The 26,753-nt window shown below is 42.7% G+C and overlaps 1 long non-coding RNA gene across 2 annotated transcripts in view; it reads right to left on the reverse strand.

Moving 5' to 3' along the window:
- LOC107570667 (uncharacterized) overlaps window positions 1-26,753 on the reverse strand; it is a 77,941-nt gene that overhangs the window by 4,400 nt on the left and 46,788 nt on the right. Inside the window, exon 3 of one of the 2 annotated variants that reach the window (XR_001607066.1) lies at window positions 12,128-12,322. The exons of the other annotated variant lie outside the window; for it this stretch is intronic. This is a non-coding gene — a long non-coding RNA (uncharacterized lncRNA). Of the gene's footprint in view, window positions 1-12,127; window positions 12,323-26,753 lie in introns of those variants that run through there. 2 annotated transcript variants of the gene reach the window in all.

Below are 26,753 nucleotides of genomic sequence, written 5' to 3' on the forward strand. Positions count from 1 at the left end.
GCATGCTCTGCTCCTAAACAAACGACACACACATCGTGTGTATCCCCTGCCGCCAGATATCGTGGGCAGGGAGAAACACAGCGTTTGTAATGCCGTTCGCTCGCCATAGACTTTCTCATTGTTTTATATATATGAGTGCTTGTGCGGACAGACAACAGTAAATAGACAGACACATACACAGAGCGCTACTGAAGAGCAGAAGCTGGTTTGCGCCCGGCCGGATGTGCTTTTATGCTTTCTGGTGCTTATGTCACCCTGCTCGTGACGTCTCGCTGCTCCATTGGACGGATTTGACACGTGCTTCAGAACGCGGTCACGCAAGGGCGTTCCCAAAGCGACTCGACGCAGCGTCTCGTTCCCTCGGGGAACCATGGTTACATACGTAACCTAGAGACGTTTTCTGTCAATATGGGGTGCTGTGTGTACATTAATGAGGAAAAAAATGAACTTAAATGATTTTAGCAAATGGCTGCAATATAACAAAGAGTGAAAAATTTAAGGGGGTCTGAATACTTTCCGTACCCACTGTATATATATATCCCAAAATCCATTTTTTATTTTCCAAAATTCTGTAATTTTTCCCTGTTTTAACATTTTCTGGTCTCTTGAAATCATAAAACTTACACAATTAAACAACATTTTATTAAACGCTTAAAAAAAATACAGGGCCATATGAAATCATATGAAAAACAATAACAATTTAATCAATCTTTTAAAAAGTAATCAAACAAAAATATAACAATTCAGTTTTTTTCACACAGACACATGCATGTTTCCCTCATTGTGTGGTTTACAGCAGTCAGCGCTCATAAAATCTCACTGGAGACACTACAGCGGCTCTATCCTGACTCAGCTGTGACAGGAGGTCAAACACAGGGAATGTCAATATTTCCAATAGCAGAGACAAAGACATCGTGACTATTTGCTCTTGGTCTGGTTTCCCAGGCCTCCCTGCAGTCATCCTCCAAACACACAGTGACTCACTCCAGTAACTCTGAAACACCAGAAACTGAAGGAAACGCTCTGGAGGTTACAGCGAGAGTGTTTCAAACACAGCAAGGCTCTGACTGCAACGTGAGCGCTGTGACATCAGAGCCATCTGTCCGCTCTTACTGTTAGAGACACAGAGCGTCAATCGTCTTTAATAATGACCACTCACACAGCCGTCATAATGGGGAAAGAGTCACAGACTTCACAGGTCCATTACAGCACATTCTGTCATGAGCACTGACTCGGTGTGTCTTGCATGATGAAGTTTGTGTTATCATGTGCAGGAGTGTTTCTAGCCTTTACTGGAGCGCAGGCTGCCATCAGAAATACTGGCTCGTTATTTTAAGGTTGATTTTTTTGATACTGTTTTGAATGAATGTTCACAAGCTGAAGGCATATTGAAGAGCTGCTTTTCCAATAGAAGACATTAGCTATGTTTCCATCCAAAGATTGGAATTTAACTTAGGCGCAAAACTGGGATATATCGCATAAAATATTTGCGAATAAAGCACCGTTTCCATCCAACGAGTCAAAGAGAACAAAACCGTCACTTCCTGATAAACTGGCATGAAATATCTCTGAGGAAACTAGGAGAAGCCACTGAATATAATAATTTTCATGTATGATAAATTGACTTGCGCCTCGGCACGAGCAGACGAAACACAATAAATGCGGTCATTGCTTTCAGAGGCAGATTTGCCTGTTATTTGGGAACACAGTCATGTAAGACAATTATACAGAAATACTTTGACGACACACTTTGCTCAGGCATTTCTGTGAACGAGATCAGTCCGCTGGTTAGTCATGTTATCTCATAGCACAAAGTCACATGACTTTTTCGATGCGCATGGAGGAATGTATTCGGTAAATGTGTGTCCATCATAGTTTATGCACATTTTTTCTTATCGGATATAAAGTGTATCCTACTCAAATGTGATTTTTAGAATTTATGCACATCTTGGCGTTTTCATCCAGCGTTTTTTTATGCGATATTCCAAAATGTGCATAAAAAACGGTGGATGGAAACATAGCTATTGGCAAGTTCTGATTTATACAATGGACTGCAGGTAAATATCACCTCATCCAGTGCTATATTTGTTTCTGTCTTATAAAGCATCCCAGTACAGTGCAAGAAACCACTGCAAACGATTCAGTGCACGAGAGAATTCTGTGTGAATGAATCAAACTGAACTTCAGAGCTTTTTGCAAACCTGTTTGAAGGATTAGATCAAAAGTGTGAGATGTTTGGATGCTGCAGGAGAGACGCTGACAAAACCACAGATTAAAGAGGAAACGGGGACGTGTTACAGGCTAATACAGCTGGATAATGTATGTACTGAAGGGACTTGTGTATGCAAGAACAGTTTAAACGTATTATCAGCGTGTGTCCTGCGGCAGTGTGGGACATTTTAATATGACTGCAATGAGACATACTAACAGCAGTCTGGGTCTCTTTACATGCCAGTCCAACAGAAAGAAGAACAGAACAGCAGCACAGAGCTGATTCTAGACTTTAGACGTCGGAATCATGAAAATCCTATTAAGAACAATGCTATTTAGAAATGTGATCTAGAAATGATTGGATTTGATTGTAGATTAGTTTATTTCTTCAGGAGAACAGAAGAATCAAAGTGATCTGCCTCTTGGATGGCCTGAGGATGAACTCATTTTCAGCAAACTTTCATTTTTGGGTCAATTATTCCTTTAAGAACAATGGTAAGAAAATAAAGCTAAGAACATTATTAAGAAATGTTTTTTTGGGGGGGGGGGGGGGGGTATTATGGGTCCATCCATGGCGTCTTGAGTTCCCTGCTCCGCCGTGGCATCCTAACTTCCCTGCTCCGCCATGGCCTCCTGAACTGCCTGCTCTGCCGTGGCCTCCTGAACTGCCTGGTGACTGGTATAAGTTCACACATTCACCTTTTTCCTATGCCCCATGATGCTTTAACTGAATTATGGGAGTAACTTCTGTTAAACTGTAAACCATCAATAATAAACATTTTCAAAAACTGGTACAATGAGGTGACATTAGTTAGGGGAATTCATAATATTCGTAACTTTTTTTCTTAAGTAATATAATAAGAATTTTATTTCTAAGAATATTTCTTGAATCCAGCCATAATTAAGAAGGCAATAATGCAATGATATTTAAGCGGGTTTGACGCTCCTGATTCAAGTGCGTTCATCTTTACTGGATGACGGACAGAACTGGCTCGGCTGCAGACATTCATTCATTCGTTCTGGAGCGCCGACAGACCCGACATCCCAGTTGTTTGCACACTGTCTGCTCGAATCCTCTTCAGTACGGAAAGAAAGGACAATGTTAGAGCGTGGGACAGACAGAAAAGCTGGTGAGAACTCATAATGGATCGATAAGGAGTCAAGCTCATGGTTTGTATCTCTCTACCTCTTCCTTCCTCACTGGCGGTTACAGTGGCCTGGTTTCCACGTCTGACCACAGACCGGCCCCGGGGTTCCTGTTTACTTCTCCTGACATGAAAGACTGTAGCTAGCAGCCCAGACACTCACACACACACACACACACACTCCAACAGCCTGCGAGCTGAAGCTTTTGCTAAACAACTGTGTCATTTGAGTCAGACTCTGTCATGCATAACAAAAAGCTCCAGATCAGCCGTTTCATATAAACATGAGATCGATCATCAGAGGAACATCCTGCACACTTCCCTGTTTCTAAACAAACAGACGGGTCACTGAAGCGAAAATCTGTCGTTTTATTCTCTCTTTAGTTGTAATGCAATAGGAACTTCTCCATTTTTTTTTCAGATTTTGCACCTGGTTTTCCCAAAGCCAAATGGCTCAGCTCCCAATGCTGAATAGAAGCAGCCAATTCAAGCTTCACGTCTTGTTCCACACGACATTCCTTACAAAAAACTCGAGGCACATCTCAAGACTTTCCCCTCTGCTTGGCAGCGAGTAATGAAGGGGTGTGAAGGACACCCGCAGTTTTTCAAGGCAATGCGCCTCAAAATCTACCTAAATACTTTTTATGTCTGCACAAATCATTTCACTCCAGACTGCTTTGTGAATGTCATGTCGTTGTAGTGCTTAGTGTTTTAACTGTATTTGTGTGTGTACATTATCGAAGCATTTTAATTTATCATCGCCACGCTTTATTAGTTCGAGCCCAAGACCAATATTACATCTTGTAAAAAGGGGCATAATATGTGCCCTTCAAAGGATTATAAGTTAACTTTAAATATCAATTCCTCAGTGGAGTTTTTATATCCCGGAATCCAACTGTTACACGTAGCAGTGTTTTCTAAGGCAAGAATATTATTGCTCCCACTTACCCTAGCAACTTCATAGCAACACACTAAAACGCCGCAGAGCACCTCAGTAGCAGTCTGTCTTTATGGAGTAGAGTTTTGCTCATCCAAACACATTTCATTCAGCTCCACTTTTAACTTACACATTCAAACACACTGATCAGTACTGTGGTGTCGCAGGACAGCGGTGTGTCCGAATGATGTGATGCTGAAGGAATGTGACCTCTGACCCAGATCTGCTGGTATAAAGGGCAGACGAGTGGACAGGAGAAGAAAGCCCAGTGTTTGAGTCCGGTCCGACCCGCTAACACCCCTCCGGCCGCTCTTTCTCTCCTTGGCCCCTGCAGCTGCAGCTTGCTTTACACACACACACACACACACACACACACACACACACACACACACACACACACACACTCACTCACTCACTCACTCACTAACACAATCACTCACACAAACACGCATACACACACACACTCACTCACTCTCACACACACTCACTCACACACACACACACACACACACACACACAAACACACACACACACCACACACACACACACACACACACACACACACACACACTCACACACACACTCACTCACTCACTAACACAATCACTCACACACACACACACACACACACACACTCACTCACTCTCACACACACACACACATACATACTCACTCACACACACATACAGACACACACAGACTCTCACACACTCACACTCACACTCACACACACACACACACACACTCTCACTCTCACACACACTCACTCACTCTCACACACACTCACTCACTCTCACACACACTCACTCACTCTCACACACACTCACTCACTCTCACACACACTCACTCACTCTCACACACACTCACTCACTCTCACACACACTCACTCACTCTCACACACACTCACTCACTCTCACACACACTCACTCACTCTCACACACACTCACTCACTCTCACACACACTCACTCACTCTCACACACACTCACTCACTCTCACACACACTCACTCACTCTCACACACACTCACTCACTCTCACACACACTCACTCACTCTCACACACACTCACTCACTCTCACACACACTCACTCACTCTCACACACACTCACTCACTCTCACACACACTCACTCACTCTCACACACACTCACTCACTCTCACACACACTCACTCACTCTCACACACACTCACTCACTCTCACACACACTCACTCACTCTCACACACACTCACTCACTCTCACACACACTCACTCACTCTCACACACACTCACTCACTCTCACACACACTCACTCACTCTCACACACACTCACTCACTCTCACACACACTCACTCACTCTCACACACACTCACTCACTCTCACACACACTCACTCACTCTCACACACACTCACTCACTCTCACACACACTCACTCACTCTCACACACACTCACTCACTCTCACACACACTCACTCACTCTCACACACACTCACTCACTCTCACACACACTCACTCACTCTCACACACACTCACTCACTCTCACACACACTCACTCACTCTCACACACACTCACTCACTCTCACACACACTCACTCACTCTCACACACACTCACTCACTCTCACACACACTCACTCACTCTCACACACACTCACTCACTCTCACACACACTCACTCACTCTCACACACACTCACTCACTCTCACACACACTCACTCACTCTCACACACACTCACTCACTCTCACACACACTCACTCACTCTCACACACACTCACTCACTCTCACACACACTCACTCACTCTCACACACACTCACTCACTCTCACACACACTCACTCACTCTCACACACACTCACTCACTCTCACACACACTCACTCACTCTCACACACACTCACTCACTCTCACACACACTCACTCACTCTCACACACACTCACTCACTCTCACACACACTCACTCACTCTCACACACACTCACTCACTCTCACACACACTCACTCACTCTCACACACACTCACTCACTCTCACACACACTCACTCACTCTCACACACACTCACTCACTCTCACACACACTCACTCACTCTCACACACACTCACTCACTCTCACACACACTCACTCACTCTCACACACACTCACTCACTCTCACACACACTCACTCACTCTCACACACACTCACTCACTCTCACACACACTCACTCACTCTCACACACACTCACTCACTCTCACACACACTCACTCACTCTCACACACACTCACTCACTCTCACACACACTCACTCACTCTCACACACACTCACTCACTCTCACACACACTCACTCACTCTCACACACACTCACTCACTCTCACACACACTCACTCACTCTCACACACACTCACTCACTCTCACACACACTCACTCACTCTCACACACACTCACTCACTCTCACACACACTCACTCACTCTCACACACACTCACTCACTCTCACACACACTCACTCACTCTCACACACACTCACTCACTCTCACACACACTCACTCACTCTCACACACACTCACTCACTCTCACACACACTCACTCACTCTCACACACACTCACTCACTCTCACACACACTCACTCACTCTCACACACACTCACTCACTCTCACACACACTCACTCACTCTCACACACACTCACTCACTCTCACACACACTCACTCACTCTCACACACACTCACTCACTCTCACACACACTCACTCACTCTCACACACACTCACTCACTCTCACACACACTCACTCACTCTCACACACACTCACTCACTCTCACACACACTCACTCACTCTCACACACACTCACTCACTCTCACACACACTCACTCACTCTCACACACACTCACTCACTCTCACACACACTCACTCACTCTCACACACACTCACTCACTCTCACACACACTCACTCACTCTCACACACACTCACTCACTCTCACACACACTCACTCACTCTCACACACACTCACTCACTCTCACACACACTCACTCACTCTCACACACACTCACTCACTCTCACACACACTCACTCACTCTCACACACACTCACTCACTCTCACACACACTCACTCACTCTCACACACACTCACTCACTCTCACACACACTCACTCACTCTCACACACACTCACTCACTCTCACACACACTCACTCACTCTCACACACACTCACTCACTCTCACACACACTCACTCACTCTCACACACACTCACTCACTCTCACACACACTCACTCACTCTCACACACACTCACTCACTCTCACACACACTCACTCACTCTCACACACACTCACTCACTCTCACACACACTCACTCACTCTCACACACACTCACTCACTCTCACACACACTCACTCACTCTCACACACACTCACTCACTCTCACACACACTCACTCACTCTCACACACACTCACTCACTCTCACACACACTCACTCACTCTCACACACACTCACTCACTCTCACACACACTCACTCACTCTCACACACACTCACTCACTCTCACACACACTCACTCACTCTCACACACACTCACTCACTCTCACACACACTCACTCACTCTCACACACACTCACTCACTCTCACACACACTCACTCACTCTCACACACACTCACTCACTCTCACACACACTCACTCACTCTCACACACACTCACTCACTCTCACACACACTCACTCACTCTCACACACACTCACTCACTCTCACACACACTCACTCACTCTCACACACACTCACTCACTCTCACACACACTCACTCACTCTCACACACACTCACTCACTCTCACACACACTCACTCACTCTCACACACACTCACTCACTCTCACACACACTCACTCACTCTCACACACACTCACTCACTCTCACACACACTCACTCACTCTCACACACACTCACTCACTCTCACACACACTCACTCACTCTCACACACACTCACTCACTCTCACACACACTCACTCACTCTCACACACACTCACTCACTCTCACACACACTCACTCACTCTCACACACACTCACTCACTCTCACACACACTCACTCACTCTCACACACACTCACTCACTCTCACACACACTCACTCACTCTCACACACACTCACTCACTCTCACACACACTCACTCACTCTCACACACACTCACTCACTCTCACACACACTCACTCACTCTCACACACACTCACTCACTCTCACACACACTCACTCACTCTCACACACACTCACTCACTCTCACACACACTCACTCACTCTCACACACACTCACTCACTCTCACACACACTCACTCACTCTCACACACACTCACTCACTCTCACACACACTCACTCACTCTCACACACACTCACTCACTCTCACACACACTCACTCACTCTCACACACACTCACTCACTCTCACACACACTCACTCACTCTCACACACACTCACTCACTCTCACACACACTCACTCACTCTCACACACACTCACTCACTCTCACACACACTCACTCACTCTCACACACACTCACTCACTCTCACACACACTCACTCACTCTCACACACACTCACTCACTCTCACACACACTCACTCACTCTCACACACACTCACTCACTCTCACACACACTCACTCACTCTCACACACACTCACTCACTCTCACACACACTCACTCACTCTCACACACACTCACTCACTCTCACACACACTCACTCACTCTCACACACACTCACTCACTCTCACACACACTCACTCACTCTCACACACACTCACTCACTCTCACACACACTCACTCACTCTCACACACACTCACTCACTCTCACACACACTCACTCACTCTCACACACACTCACTCACTCTCACACACACTCACTCACTCTCACACACACTCACTCACTCTCACACACACTCACTCACTCTCACACACACTCACTCACTCTCACACACACTCACTCACTCTCACACACACTCACTCACTCTCACACACACTCACTCACTCTCACACACACTCACTCACTCTCACACACACTCACTCACTCTCACACACACTCACTCACTCTCACACACACTCACTCACTCTCACACACACTCACTCACTCTCACACACACTCACTCACTCTCACACACACTCACTCACTCTCACACACACTCACTCACTCTCACACACACTCACTCACTCTCACACACACTCACTCACTCTCACACACACTCACTCACTCTCACACACACTCACTCACTCTCACACACACTCACTCACTCTCACACACACTCACTCACTCTCACACACACTCACTCACTCTCACACACACTCACTCACTCTCACACACACTCACTCACTCTCACACACACTCACTCACTCTCACACACACTCACTCACTCTCACACACACTCACTCACTCTCACACACACTCACTCACTCTCACACACACTCACTCACTCTCACACACACTCACTCACACACACACACACACTCACTCACTCACTCACTCACTAACACAATCACTCACACAAACACGCATACACACACACACTCACTCACTCTCACACACACTCACTCACACACACACACACACACACACACACACAAACACACACACACACTCACTCACTCTCACACACACACACACACACACCCCCACTCTCTCTCACACACACACACACACACACACACTCTCTCACACACACACACACTCTCACACTACAGAACTCACACACTCACACACACACACTCTCACACTACAGAACACACACACTCTCACACACACACACACACGTTTGGGTACAAATTTGTTCCCAAAATATGGTTAAGTAGGTACACACACACACACTGGTATTCCTATCATTATGGGTTCATTCTATAAGTGTAATGGTTTTTCTACTGTACAGTCTGTATTTTCTATCCTCTTACCCTAACCCTACCCCTCACACAAAACTACAGGTAATTTTAAAATTCTCAAAAAAAACTTAATTATGTATGATTTATACACTGTTTTCCTCATGGGAGCCAAAAAATAATAATAATCCCCACAAGGGGACACACACACAAACAGGTCAGTGAGTTCAACCTGCAGATAAACCAGCAGAGTATCAGCAGAGTATCAGCAGTTTTCATGTTCAGTTAAAGCTCTTCTGCAGCACTAAAATACCATTGCTTGTTTCTCAGTTCAGGCCTCTTGAACACTCGCTACCCTAACCCTACCCCTCACACAAAACTACAGGTAATTTTAAAATTCTAAAAAAAAACTTAATTATGTATGATTTATACACTGTTCCTCTTCAGGAACTCGAGCTGCGTCGACAAACGCTAGGGGAACGCCTTCCGGACACACACACAAACAGGTCAGTGAGTTCAACCTGCAGATAAACCAGCAGAGTATCAGCAGAGTATCAGCAGTTTTCATGTTCAGTTAAAGCTCTTCTGCAGCACTAAAATACCATTGCTTGTTTCTCAGTTCAGGCCTCTTGAACACTCGCTACTCAGACATTTGATTATCAGCATTAAAGATGAAAACAGTCATTTTCCCTCATTTAAACAGCTGTGCACGTAATGAATAGCTCTTTTGATCAAATAAGCTTTAAATCATGCACTTACACATTTTCTGAAACATTTCAAGTCAAGAACATTTTTAAATCCAGTCACATCAGTAGCTCAATAAAAGCTGCTTATTTCACGGTGAAGAAGCAGCTCACCTCACAACAACCAACATGACCAGTTCATATTACTCACTCAGTAACACACAACTCACAGGATAAATCAGTCTACACTGGATCGTGAGCATCTGCATGACGGTATAACTGAAAGCTTGTGTGATTCTGCATCCACACCACTAGGTGTCAGTATAAGCATGAGACGACTATCATATCAGCCCGTGCACATAAACATCAGCACCTGGATTATAGAATGCATTTTTAGGTCGGACGATATCATTATGCTTCGCTCTGCAGTTTTGTCATTTGTCGCTTTAAATGCTCGAGCTCTTTAAAGTAGGATGGATTTTGATTGCCTGTCAATGTTTTGATCATTCATCTGCTGGAAAGAAATATCGCTCTGAAAGTGTTTCCAACCATATCGTTCCTCTGTTGTTATCATTGTGCTGTGGACTCATATCTTCATGACATCGGAATGATTTTAAAGCACTATAGTTATAAATATTGTTATAGTTATCATACTTGATGAGAATGGACTGTTATGTTAACATGTGAGCAGTGTTGGGAACGTTACTTTGGAAATGTAATAGGTTACAGATTACAAGTTACCCTATTTAAAATGTAATAAGTAGTGTAACTATTTCAATTACTTTATTAAAGTAATATAACTGATTACATTTGATTACTTTTTGATTACTTTTCTAACTTTCTAATCAATGTTTTCAACTGTTAATCATTTTCAAACATGTAAAGCAGGCACTAGAATTAAGATTATAATAATTTAATTGGAAAGCACAGTCACCACAAAATCAGACTTTAGCTCTTCTTTGAGATCGTTTTCAGGTTAAATACTGGTTTAAAAACAGAAGATAGTTCAATAGATTTTAAATCAAGCTATGACAGGAAACACTGGTATCTAACAATGCCTCGGGAAAAATACAGTTAATCGGAAAAAATTAAGAATATACATAAACCCAAATAGGAAATAAAACAGTTATGGAATAAGCATGTGTCCTAAACTCCTGAGACATTGGTGTCTCATATTTTAAAGCAGTCAGCACAATTTGGGAAAGAAGTCAATCAAATCTATATGTGGGTGAAAATATTCACATGTAACCCTTTTTGTAATTTTTCACATTTCCATAAGTAACTGTAATTTAATTAGACAATTTTTCTTAGTAACTGTAACTGATTTTCATTTTGTAATTAAATGACGTAATTCCATTACATGTAACTAGTTACTCCCCAACACTGCATGTGAGTTGGCTGGGAAGCAGCTAAGGATGGATCTGATGAATTCTGCTCCAGACATCAAACAGCCCTCGACTGCATTTCCCAGAGTTCAGCGGGGTTTCATCTGTCACTGCTGCCTGGATTCCTCAGATTGTGCTCTGATGTGGTCTTTGTGCTGTCGCTAGCACACAGTGGCTGCAGTGTTCGCAGCGGTCTGAGGAAGAGGAGGAGAGGGATCTGTGAAGGCAGGCTTTGTCTGCAGAGAGATTACAGTCGACAGGAGAAACCCTTCATCTCACCAAATGTCACGCAGTACAGACTGAATGCTCATATGGACACAGAAACACTCTGAACACGGCAGCGGACCATGTATACTGTCACCTGATTATGATTATACCTCAAACTCACACGTGAATGTATGAGCAGATTCCCTCATGTTTCAGTACTCAACTGCTGATTTAATGCATAACACTGGAGGAATGATTTAGAAAACAATAGATTTTTAGGATAGAATAGGTTATTTATTTTTGTTAGTGTTTAATTAATATCTATTTTTAGTATTTATTAATATAGTAGTATTAATTTTAATGCATATTTGTTTATTTATCATTATTCCAACTGTTAGACACAAGTTGTGCAGTGTGTTTTTTTTACTGACATTTTGCAAATGTGATCCATCTGATCAGACAATTTAGAGCACTTATATAATTATGTTTTTAACATTGAATGTGTCACAATCCGCTGGCGCACGGGAACGAGGAAATGAGGAGACGTGGAGATTTCACAAAAACGAGAGTCTTTAATAATCCAACAGGAGACACGGAACACAAGGAAGACATTCAAGACCCGACAAAAACAAACTGAACAGACTGGGACTTTTAAACACAGGGCAATCAGGGGAACACAGGTGCATGGAATCAGTCAATTAACTGGGACACAGAACACATGGGGCGTGAAGACACAACAAAACCTGTCCATAATCCTGACAGAATGTAATATAATAATTTTTTTTTTTTCATGCCAAATGTAAATAAATGATTTGTGTTTAGTGCATCAGAGCAGTGTTGTGATAAAACAAGTCATATTCACACATTCAGCGTTTAGTGTTCATCTATGGCCTTAACAAGCTAATAAAAACGAACAATCCTATTCAGAAAAGTGAATGTTTCAAACAAAAATCTGTCGAGCTCAGCTCTCAGGGCCTTAACTATTTGTAATCAGTCATGAAAGAGGTGCAGTGAATCCAGTGACATGTTAAAGCTGTAAATTGGGACATCTTCCATGAGCGTCTAATTGCACGCCTGCTGTTGTCAGGGAATGGGAAGGTGACAGCAGGTGAAAGCCAGGCGTGTTTTTAGGGGTCTGGAATTTAAATGTGCCCTCCTCAGACACTCACTCACACACACACACACACACACACACACACACACACACACACACACACACACACACACACTGAGCGTGGCAATCAGGCGTCTCTCGACATGAGCGCGGCTCTGCACTCATGCATTCTCTCTGTCCCTGTCAATCGCTGTCAGAGTGTCAGGTAGTTATTGTGCCAGGAGCGCTACGCCTGATTAGTTATTTAAAAACTCATCCTCTCCTCAACCCATCAAGGTCATTGTTTCACCAAACCAGTTCAAGTGCTCCAAAGGGCATGTTAATAGAGCTCTGAGTGAAGACGTCTCATTCTGAAACTGAACATTCGGACCGGACGGACTGTGCATGTGCCTCATCATAGGGATCTTGTTTGCAACGCTAATATGAAGTATTTGAACTACAAACAGCATCTCCTGTCTACCTCCAGCTTCTTCAGCTCGCTGGTGACTATAAAAAGCAAAGTAATTCCACTCCATCTCAAGAAAAAAACGTTCACCACTGGTGCCAGCTCTTTCTTCAGAATAATTGAAAGCGGAAAGTGCATATGGAATAGTGCAATAATAATAAACATTTACATTGCTCATTTATATGGAAAAATCTATACGCTGGTTCCTACGATCACACGGCAATAGAAATATATAACGTGGCCACGCATGGCGGCTCTGCTCTCGCTGGAAATGGAAGTGTGTTTTCATCCCTTGGCCGTAACATTAAAAGCGAGCAATAGTGGAGATTGTTGCAAACAGAAAAACCTTTTATTTTAATCTACACAGGTGATGTGAGCGCATACAGTGACGTCTTCCTCCTTCTCAAGCATGGATGTTTCATAGAATAAAACAAATATCTGTTGATGCAGGCACATGTATTTATGTCTCTCTCTAGAGCAGCTAAAACAATGCACACACTTTTGATTCAAGCTGGTAAGTCTGCAGATCAATGCAGAGACGTGGCCTCTCTCGAGCAGCGCTGAAGGCCTGTCAATCCCTAATTCAATTCAAAATCTATCTTCGATTCTTCTAGATCAATCCGCCTCAATCCAATCCTCCGCTCAATAACTGCGTGTTCTGGAAATCTCCGTACCTCACATCTCTGTCAGACAAAGAAGTCAATCAATCCAGTGAAGACTTTCTAAGAATTTCTGTATGTGAACTAAGCATCAAGAAACATCTGCAGCAGATGCGACTGAACACTTAAACTGGACCCTTACTCTGGATTGACACGTTCAGTCTACACTTTTCAGCAGGTACACTCTTAAAAAGGTTCCAGAGGAGGTGTTTACAACAAAGCCATAGAAGAACCATTTCTGATTCCCCAAAGAATCCTTCAGTGAATATTTCTTTCACACATTTTCAAAACGTGGCTTCTTTTTTTCAAAACTTTACGCACAAATCCAAGAATTGCACACACAAAATGCAAAATGCCTTCATTTTACATCTCAACAAAATCATATACACACAGTTATTAAAAACCAAAAGCTCTTCTTTCATGAGCTCCTATGTACTTTTCTGTATAAGACTGTGCAGTTGTGAATACAGTATTGCACAATACAAAAGAAAATAAATACATCAAGCATGTGTAGTTGTGTAGATGTGTATTTATAGGGCTATTCTAAAGCCATGATTGGTTGAAAGCGGAAAGTGCATATGGAATAGTGCAATAATAATAAACATTTACATTGCTCATTTATATGGAAAAATCTATACGCTGGTTCCTACGATCACACGGCAATAGAAATATATAACGTGGCCACGCATGGCGGCTCTGCTCTCGCTGGAAATGGAAGTGTGTTTTCATCCCTTGGCCGTAACATTAAAAGCGAGCAATAGTGGAGATTGTTGCAAATGGAAAAACCTTTTATTTTAATCTACACAGGTGATGTGAGCGCATACAGTGATGTCTTCCTCCTTCTCAAGCATGGATGTTTCATAGAATAAAACAAATATCTGTTGATGCAGGCACATGTATTTATGTCTCTCTCTAGAGCAGCTAAAACAATGCACACACTTTTGATTCAAGCTGGTAAGTCTGCAGATCAATGCAGAGACGTGGCCTCTCTCGAGCAGCGCTGAAGGCCTGTCAATCCCTAATTCAATTCAAAATCTATCTTCGATTCTTCTAGATCAATCCGCCTCAATCCAATCCTCCGCTCAATAACTGCGTGTTCTGGAAATCTCCGTACCTCACATCTCTGTCAGACAAAGAAGTCAATCAATCCAGTGAAGACTTTCTAAGAATTTCTGTATGTGAACTAAGCATCAAGAAACATCTGCAGCAGATGCGACTGAACACTTAAACTGGACCCTTACTCTGGATTGACACGTTCAGTCTACACTTTTCAGCAGGTACACTCTTAAAAAGGTTCCAGAGGAGGTGTTTACAACAAAGCCATAGAAGAACCATTTCTGATTCCCCAAAGAATCCTTCAGTGAATATTTCTTTCACACATTTTCAAAACGTGGCTTCTTTTTTTCAAAACTTTACGCACAAATCCAAGAATTGCACACACAAAATGCAAAATGCCTTCATTTTACATCTCAACAAAATCATATACACACAGTTATTAAAAACCAAAAGCTCTTCTTTCATGAGCTCCTATGTACTTTTCTGTATAAGACTGTGCAGTTGTGAATACAGTATTGCACAATACAAAAGAAAATAAATACATCAAGCATGTGTAGTTGTGTAGATGTGTATTTATAGGGCTATTCTAAAGCCATGATTGGTTGGTTTTAAGTAAAGCAATGTGAGTTTGGACATGTGAGGAATTAGTGTGGCATTTTGATTGGTTGTATTTGAAAAAGGAAATCAGGATACTTCCTCTTAGATTTTTGTGTGTTTTGCAAAAAGTGTTTTATGAAATTGGAAACCGAGTCAAAGGCTGAGAATTAGTGTGTGGGTTTGCAGATTCGGTGTGTGCTTCTGCTGTTTGAGTGTCAGCTTTCAGAAACTTTGTGACGAGTAATAATTTTGTGTGTAAGCAGTTGAAAAAAAACTGTAAAATAACTTTTTTATTTTCTTTGTGTGAAGAAAACTTTAATAATCTAAAGAAACTTTTTCCACTATAAAGAACCTTTAGTTCAATGCAAAGGTTCAATGTATGTTAAAGGTTCTTCATGGAACCATCTATGGTAAGAGACCTTTATTCTTAAGCATGTATTGACATTAGTGGATTAATTTCTGTCAGTAAATAAGACGGCTCTGCAATGCAATAACATTGGAGGGGCTGCAGGACTGCAGAGGAAGGCAGAAGCCCGCCACAGCGCTGAGAGGGGAACCACTCCCCGTCTCCAAATGGAAATGAATCCCCCAAAAAACAGGCTCATCAGTATTCTGCTCACACAGCCTCCAAACACACAGGAGGAGAGCCCTGACTGACTCAACCCCAAAATCTGCCTGCTCTTTCTTCCTCCAACTTCATTGCTCGCTATTTGTGTTTAGCAGCCGTTTAGAAATGACTCCTTCTTTTAGCAGGTTTCTTTTGAGTTTGAGAGTGAAACGGGAATGACGGGCGTCCTTGTGTCTGTCAGTCAGACGGCTTTAAAGAAGAGCCGATCCTCAGGAATAAATTATGTGGATATTATCATAACACAAAAAAAGATCCATCCAATCCAGGATAAATTGCTTCATGCTTTCAGGCAGGCACCTCAAATTGCCCATCTGACTTGTTTTTTCCCTTCTCTCTATGGACGTGAATATATTACTTCTGTCTTACACCTACATTTAAATAGGGGGAAGTGAAGCAACATGGCTGTGCGCTGCTGATACTGTACATGGCAAGCAAACACGCTTCGTACACATGAGACTTACTGCCTCTCTTTATGTACATAGCACTGGATTGTGGCGCTTGAACACTTGAGGGAGTTGGGGGAGGTTTATTGTGATTTGGATGACAGTTGCTTGTTTTCTTTCTTTCATGAACATACAGGGACGATTTGATTTTGAAATTAGTTATAGCACAAATCAAAATAACAATTTCTGCATCATTGCCGAAACCAAAGCTTAATTCTCCTCGCGTCTGATTGGTCACATTACCCACAAAAGACTTGACCACAGTCATCATTAATCGAGCCACAGTTCCAATAGGTCGCTCTCCGTTTTCTAACGTTTTGCTTCAAGATGCAGGACTGAGACGTTTGACAGGAAAGTGTGTCACAAATACACAAGAACAGACAGTGTGTCAAAATGTGCACTTACTTCTAATGCATGCAATTCAAGCCCCAAGATGACTTTAAGAGGCATTTGATCAAGAAAGCATCACTTAATACTGTTCATACTTAGTGTGTGTCGTCCTGCAGTGTGTTTGTGCGCCACACATGAATGATCCGCCAGTTTCACCCACTGGACTATAAAAACAAGTACATCCCACAGATGCACATTAACCAATATTTGACTAATCTTTAAATCTGTTAATTGCTTTGAACTCTCAGTTGAGTGCTTGAGTCACTGCAGCTGTGCTAGACAACACTATAAATACAATACAGCGAGACTAAAATTCAAAGGTTCACTCGGATCATCGTTTTTTTTTATTTATTATTATTACATTGGCAAGCACTAAAACTCACTCTATGGTGCTTCAAAATTATGCATATTCTGAAAAAAGCGCTACACAAATATGTTTGATTTTCACATCGAAGGATGACCAGACTGAGAATCAGAACACCATAGAAACTAAAAAGCAATACCCTAGCAATGGCTCAGAACACCTTAGCAACCATATAGCAACATCCTGGCAACCACCCATAACCTATCGCTGTGGCGCAGACTCTGATGAGATCAGACGCAGACACTCCCTGCTCTGGAAGAGAGACGGAGGGAGTTTCGGCTCGATGGGTGGAGAACACAACCACAGCCTCTCCTACTGCCTGCTTTATTTATTGTGCGCCTTTTCAGATCTACACTGGTTTGGATTGGAAGTAAAACCACAGATGCAGCAGAGATAAACAACAAGTGACATAACTGAGTCCAAGAGCACCAGCCTGCTCTCTTATTCAAATACCAGATTCTTTCTCTCTGTGTGATGAATCATTTACATCGCTCATGTGTGACACATCATCTACACAACCGTCTCTTACATCACCCTTAACTCTTTTACCATCATATTTCAGCAATCACACAATTCCCGGCTGTCAAAGTGCTGCTGTAGGAGTAAGTGCGCGTCCGCATGCATACAGCTAATGATTCCTCCTCAGGAGAAAGAGCGATGAGCGCCGCAGATCAAGCGCTAAGAACGAGGGAGAGAAATGTAAACAGAAATGTGCTGTTAGTGCCACTTTGGCATCATTGTGTCCCGTTCGAATGCTTAGCCAAGAATAACAATCCATAATTCATGAGCTGCCGTCTAGTGCACAGACACAAGTCAACGAAGCATTTATTATTCATCGGCACACACCTCACGTGACCAGCGCTCCGACAAATGGCTTTCAGGCAAAAACCTGCTTTTTCTGTAAATCATTTATTTTAGTTTTAGTTTTGTTGTTGCTTTTTGTTCCCTGTTGCTTTTTGGGATTTTTAATAAATGAAAAGGGAATTAAATCATCAACTGGCAGCAATTAGCAGTGATTAACTAGCATTAGCATAAATAAAGAGCGGATGAGCGTTAGAAAAAAAAGCCCTTTTCAAATTCACCCGCTAAAGGCCTATTAAATCAAACTAGCACATTATCATCCACGATTCGCAGCGTATGATCGTGAACCACACCTTACACTGTTTTGTATGAGCGTCAGAAGTCAGAGGTCACAGGGAGTCACTTAATTTCCAGCGATATCATCGAACTGAACTGAGCTGGATGATGATAATCACTGAATGCAATGACAAACTGCCTTAAAACTGAAAATTGAGTGTTTACTATTGTCCTTTTGCATTATTGACACACTACTTTCCTATTTGATGCTGTAAAGCTGCTTTGACACAATCTGTATTGTTAAAAGCACTATATAAATAAAGGTGACTTGACTTGACAGGAACATCTCCGCAGCTGTTTATGAAACTGCAAAATCACTCGGCCAGACCTCTGCCATGTTAACGTGCTGTGAGAACAACCTGATTTGATCAGTTTCGTTGTGCAGGGGATTCTGGGGCACGTGTTTCCGCCACTTTAATCACATTTGAACCAAAATGGCATCAGATATAGCTGTTTATTTCTCCAGCGCTCCTGATGATATGCGTGTGTCGGTGCCCTACTTTTGCTCGAGCTGATTCAGCAAGAGGCGGCGGTGCAGGATCCAGGGTCCCTGGTGTCGATCTGTCTATTGTGTTTCACTGTGTGTGCGTAGGAGTTTACATGCATATACGGCTGAGAGTGTGTTGGTAATATCAGACAAACAGTTAACAGGAAACAGTGCTCATAACCCTCTGTAACAAGTGGAGCCAGCGATTTCACTTCAATGCTGATTACAAAAACATGCTTTTTTTTTTTTTTTTTTGTAAGGTCACTGATGAATCATTCATAATAAGACCGGGAACATGCATTAAAACAGTAAATGGAGTTTGATTTCGAACATCTGCAAATGTGGGTTTCTGGCGCTGAGGTGAAGGAAAAACGTGTCTCCAACACATGAGATCTGAAGAGGACAACACAAGCACCGGAGAAAGCCGGTTCCCAGAGGAGCGGTTGATAAAGTGCAGCCTGTAACACGGTCACTCAGGGACGCTGCGGTCTGCACTCGCTCAGTCGCTGAACGCCCGCTGAGGTGTCCTTATATGACACCCTATGCAGATGTAACCGGTTACGTCGCGTTATATTCCAGCAATTGTGTCATTGAGGCTGATGAAAAACTGGCATGCACGTCAGCACTACAAATTGTGTGTAACAAAATGCAATTAAAATTAACCTCTGATTTTCCTTTACAAGCTTTAAAAATATTAATCTGACTGAGTAGACAGACATTAATGACGCTTTCACCACCATAAGCAATTGCATTTATTCATATTTCAGGGCCTGTTCACACCAAGACAGCTATTCGGTGTAAACATTTTGTGCGATGAACATTTAAATTTGAATGAACAGCTGTTCATACGTCTGTTCAGACCAATGCAAACATTCACATGCCATCAATGCGACACATTTTTACAGAGAGGTGTTTTAATCGCATTCCATGCACTATGAAGAAAACTGACCAACCAATAAGATTTTGCACTTTTGGTCACATGCCTGTAGCTGAAAAGACCATTTTCATGCTAAACTTAGTTTGATGAAGTGTTTGATATGTTAAGTGTGTTAATAATCAGTACGGTATTAACATACTGATCTACAACTTTTTTAAAGATATTAAAAGGAACTTTGGGTCGCTCAAATCTGAAACAAAACAAGAGGGTTAAATCAGCTCTAAAGATGCTGAATGTTTTATTCTGCCAGTGACAGAAGCATTGCTTTCTACATCACTTTCGTGACGCGTCTGAGAATATGAAGGTCTGCTTGTGAAGAAACAACAGCAAAACATCAGAACGTGCATCCATTAGAGCAAAGACACAAGTCACAACTCGAACTCTCTACCAATACAAGCACACTCGATCTATGTTTGTGTCTCTCTCTCTGTGTGTGTGTGTGTGTGTGTGTGTGTGGGGCCTCGTCTTATTCACCGTCTCGTGTTTTCTGAGCATGAGCGAATCAGAGTTTGTCCAGACAAGAGTCGAATTTCATCAGGTTATTTCCAGTCCTCTCAGCAGTGCATCTATGATGATTATCTAATTAAAAGCACATTACATAGAGCACGGTAATTGCACAGACTTCGTGTTAACGGACAGAGATGATGAACTTGTGTTCCAGAAATCATACTCTGCACACCTATAAACATGGCGTGCATGTCGAGACGTGAACGGAGCAAGCTGTTGATGAAAGAGCCGGGATGAGCGACAAACACTAACTGAATGACGACAGCTCAACCGCTAGCACACTTAGCCCCGCTCCGGATTCAATTAGCGAGATACAGGCCCTCTATAGACCGCTATATACAGTGTCCACCGTGTCCTTTCCCGCTGGCTACGGTAATGGATTAAGCACCTCTTGACCCCCTCGGCTGCAAACCGTTTGGTCCCTGAAGAGTGAGGTCAGAGGTCGTCACCTAGGCCCAGGCCATTGTCGATCCCAATGCTATTATGCTAAATAGCCAATCGTTTAACTCTTTGGCTGAATCTCCCCTGTGGTCACCCTGCAGGAGCGCTTCTTCAACGGCAATAACCTTGTTATTCTGAGAGCGGCCGTGCAAACAATAGCGGTGTGGAGACGCGGTCTCTGAGGGTTAAAGAACGGCTCAGTAACATGAATCTGAGTGACCAAAACATGCACGGCCCTGGCCCTGCTGGAATCGGGCCATTATGCACACAATGTGCGTGATCTGTAATAATAAGAGCATCTTCTAGAACACAAGCGGGTCAGAATCTGCATGTCAGAGCTTGAGGAAACAGGAGTGTGTTTACCCACAGGACATGATACAGAGCTCAATGAATCCTGAGTCATCAGCGGTAAACAGGTTCACAGTTTTGAAAGCAGGTCAAACAGACGCAGAGAGCGAAAGAGAGAGAGGTCGTTTTTCACTTGTCCTCAGAGTGAACCATGAAATAAATAGCTCTAGACCTCAATAACGGAGACGTGACGTAAAGCTCTCGGACTGACCTTCTTACTGTACGAACACAACTACTCTGTGTATTGTTCTTCAAAGGTGAAACATGAAAATTAATCATGTTGTATAATCATGAGTCAGTCCAAAAGAGAGTTGAGAGATACTGTATCTTCTCAATCTTCAGCGACTCATAATAGGCACTGGAGACTGTGCTATACTGGAAAAATAGTCATGGCTGAAAGGATGCATTATATTGCAGACCCTCTCATGCATTATTGATTAAATATGTAACATGGAAAAACAGCATTTAAAAAACAGACGGGTGACCAATTAAAAGACATTCAGGTGGATCTGCTGACTCTGTTATGCTTTCATGGTTTAGGTCCACTTGTCTCATTTTAAGGGAAGGATCACTGCAAACCTTTATCCTATGATGAATCATTTCTCTCCTGATCCATAGGACACTAGGGTCGATGGTTGATGAGAATGAAAATGTCGTAATTCATGATATGCTCTTGCAGTCACCAGATCTGAACTCAACTGAACACCCATGGGAGATGTTGCAGTGTGTCAGACAGACCTTTGCACTATTATCTTTCGGAAGAATGGTGGTCCATCCCTATGCAGAGACACAGAGGATTTATGCTGTTCTGGTAGCATATGGTGGCCCAACCCCTTACTAAGACACTTTATTTTGGTCTTTATGTTCCTTTCATTTGTGTATTCTCTGTTTTTACAAATCAACAATTATGACACAATAATGTGGTGTTCACAATCACAGTGATTTGTAGCATAAATGCATCCAGAAGACATTTATTTTCAGATGGCATTAATAACAGAGACCGCTAGTAATGCAATGATATTAAGTAGAAGAGTTTGACCTCTCTCAATGGTTCTTTGCCATCTGTTCATCTCACTGAAGTTTGCAGGGCATTCTGGGAAAAGAATGCTGTACTAGTTTAAAGTAAGACAGGGTGTCATTCTTGCACAAAAATAAGACCAAGACAGCAATAGCCAAACACAAATAGCAATGTCTGCATCACAGGGCTTGTTCATGTTTCTCTTTCTATAGATTACCACCTCTCCTCTCTGCTATCTTTTCCCTTATACTTTTCTGCACTTTCACTTCTGCTGTAGCTTCTGTACGGCTCTGGAAACGCAAGTGCTGTTGTTCTCGTGTGACAAACTGCTAGCGAAGTTCCTCATTTGTAAAGACATTTCAGATAAAAGTATCTTCCGAATGACAAAACGCACATCTCAGTGTCTCCTCGTGAACTCATCCACCCTTGCTCATATCTGCCTACCCTCAGAATCACAAGACAACACCCAGCAATCTGTAGCTCTAAACCAGACCTTTAAAACACACATCTGAGCTATTAAAACTCCAGAGTTACAAAACTTTCCCAAGACTCGAGCCCAACCCAAGCCTGTAGAAGTGTCTAGCCCTGAGCTGTAGACCCAGGAGGTTTCCACAGCAAGGTCAGAGCGAAGAGGGTTATTAGACTACAATTAGGCCCTGGCAAAACAGTAGGGAGTGGCGTTCGACTTTATGGGCCTGTGTGCTGATGTTATCACACAGGACTCTGGCAGGGTTTGGACAGTCCCTCGAGGTGTTTGCTGCGGTTTTAATCATGCTCTCACTGGCTCTCTTAAGTCTATCTAAAATGTCCAGCTCTCTTTGATGTCCTCATGAAACCTCAGAAGAACAATCGATGGGAAAGACTCGAGGAGCAGCAGGTTTGCTTTCCTCGTAATTCTCCTAAAATAGGACGTCCTACCTGTCTTGTGGCTTGAAGCAAAAACATGCTTTTCTTTTTAAAACATTATTTGCAGAACCATTAGTCTGACCTACTTAAAGTTTTAATGCTCTCCAATGTTTTAGAGAACAGATGTTTTACTAGCATTACACACAAACAGCTGATCAAGACCACATGAACACAGACAAGGCCGAAGGTAAGAGCAGTGAAACTGTGATGAACTGTCTAGATCATGTGACCTTCACAGACAGAACACAAAGGAGCTGGAGTGAGTCCAGACTAGACAGTCTCCACCTGGAGTCTCCAGAGAGGCATAAAGAGTTGTGGAAGACCCATCCAGAGCTGTATATTACTTATGGTATATTTTTATAGATGTGAGCATATGTTTTTTTTTTATATATATATAGCTGTAGACCTTTATATAACAGACTCAGTCCCTCCTGCTTACTGTGTGAAATATAGAACGGTAAGTTAACCTGACCGCAGAGCTAACCTCAATATAAAGATGCACGTTTTCCAAAGCTTAACTACCTACAGTATATAATGTAGATACAGTTTTTGCATCTTGGTTGATCCAAAAGGCTCAGCTTTTGGCATCTAAAAATATCGTTTTGGAGCAAAGCCAATCCAAAAAAAGAAAAGACAAGAGACACATGTTTTCAGTCACTGGGTTCACAGACCAGCTCTGAAACAGGGGAACGGAAATATATTTGGACCACACAAATGCAATAGCCAGCGCAGACTAACAAAGGAGCGGATTTCACCATGAAGACATGCCTGAACATGCCTCGTATCTGTGAGAGTCTTGAGCTCGCTGCTTCATTGAAAACACTGAGCTTTCCTTGACCTTGGGTTTGTATTCAGCAATAATTAGACTCTCGAATCCAACCCACAGTAAATGTTCCGCCCGGATTACATCAGCATTCCAGCGAGCAAATGGCAAAGCAGCCATTTAAGCCAGTTTCATGGTAAACGACGAGGACTATTTTGTGGGCTGGCTGTGATTTTACCTCAGCGACTGCCATGCAACATTTCTCTATGCTTGCCATTTCCACCATTCAGTGTTTGTGTTTGTTCACGGTACAGTTCCTCCGAGCTGCCAGATCAGCCCTCCAGAGGGTCCCACGACAGACAAATTGGCTTTTATTGCGGCTGTTGACTGCGGAATGCACCTCATAAGGAGCTTTAGATGCAAGTCGTAGTGAAGTCTGAACAAGCACAGCAGTTATAAAACACCACGGTGGCTCGAGAACGAGGATGAAAAAGTGAGAAACCACAAAAATCATTAGCATACCATCGTCTCTACCACCTTATTAACATTTTGCATCCGTCTTCCCCCAACGCTCTCCTCCGATCGGGGCAGGCCATTTGAATCCTCCACATAAAGATAAATGCTCTCTGGAAAAGTTTCAAGGCACCGAATGCATTCAAATGCCTGACTGAGTTCAACTCTCTAATTCAACATTATCTCAAGGTTAATAGCCCTGACACACAAAAGCACTTAATAACCCAATAAAACAGCACTACATCATTAAACCTCCCTCACAGCACTCCTACTGCCACTGGGCTGGGGACGGGGACCACAACATCGGCCGTAATAATCTCAGAGACCCTAATCCACAGCTAGAGTTAGCCGATAATTCATAAACCCATATGCTGGTGTTTTGGACGGACTCAGAGAGCCGAGCGCGATTCAATCAATGTCAGCTCTCGGAGCAGACTCACCTTCAGATAATAAGCCATGACGAGATGAGAAACACTGAGCTGCTGTCTGTGCTGAAAAAGAAACTTCACCTCACGCTTGGCCCTGAAAGAATTTGCTGAGGAATGTTTGTGGTCAGACTCACTGAGATCTCTAATGCTGGAGAGCATGTTTTGTGATCCTGGCAAATCTGAGCACTGTTTGTGGCACTGACATGTTCTTCTGAAATGCATGGTCAGAAAAAAAGTCACAATTTGATGTCAAATTAACCATCATATGTAGCAAAAAAAAAGAAACAAATCAAAGACAATCTTTACAGAAATCTAAACAAATTTCTAGAGAATCTCTTGAGACAAAGTGGATATTTCAATGAGACATAACTGAGAACGCCATTAAGTCTCCTGTGATATAAAAGAGCTTCTTCTGAACAATGTTCCGCAGGTTCCCTTCACTCCCTCACAGTAATTACACCCATCCAGAAGAAGACAAATGATGAAAGGTCTCGAGAAATTGTGTCAGTGGTATTTTTTTACTTCCACAGTTCCTTTGTTATTGTATAGAAGGTCTAAATGAGTTGCCTGAAGCTCTGTTTATATTAGTTTTCTGTATCGCAGCATGAAAAAATATTACTTTATTGTAAGTTGTAATAAACCCCTTTGGGTGGAGAACATCTACAACAAACATCTGTTTGTTTCAAGTTAATCTAACCAAAATTAGCTTCAAATGTTTGGCTCCCATAATTTGAGCATACTGCATGAGTTCAACGGTTACATAATATGGTGTTTATGCAAAAACACATATTTACAGTTTATCAAAAGCCTGTAGTTCTCTCCCCAGCAGTAACAGCAGGGTACAGAAGCCTGGAGTGGAAAGTCTATGGGGGTAGAATTGTTGCTTTATTCCAAATAAATAGATTATGATCCACAAATAAATGTAAAGAGATTAACAAAAATTAAACATATTGACGAATAAATATAATGAGATCCACAAGTAAATCTTAGCATTTCACAAACATGAAATAAATTCACAAATAAAATGCAATTTGCAAATAAAAAACATATTCACAAATATCTTTTTAAGTCACAAACACAACTTTGCCTGGCATTCATTTGTGGATCGCTTGCTGTACATTTGTGGATTTTGAAACATTTCTAGCGTCGAGACACACACCAATCCACAAATGCATGGACTCCACCCACCGTCTACTCAAGCCAATCAGATAACAGCCTCACTTCGCTGGCCAATCGT

This window comes from Sinocyclocheilus grahami, unplaced genomic scaffold (assembly GCF_001515645.1).
Source record: "Sinocyclocheilus grahami isolate Dianchi unplaced genomic scaffold, SAMN03320097.WGS_v1.1 scaffold1490.1, whole genome shotgun sequence".
In the NCBI taxonomy this organism is placed as follows: Eukaryota; Metazoa; Chordata; class Actinopteri; order Cypriniformes; family Cyprinidae; genus Sinocyclocheilus; species Sinocyclocheilus grahami.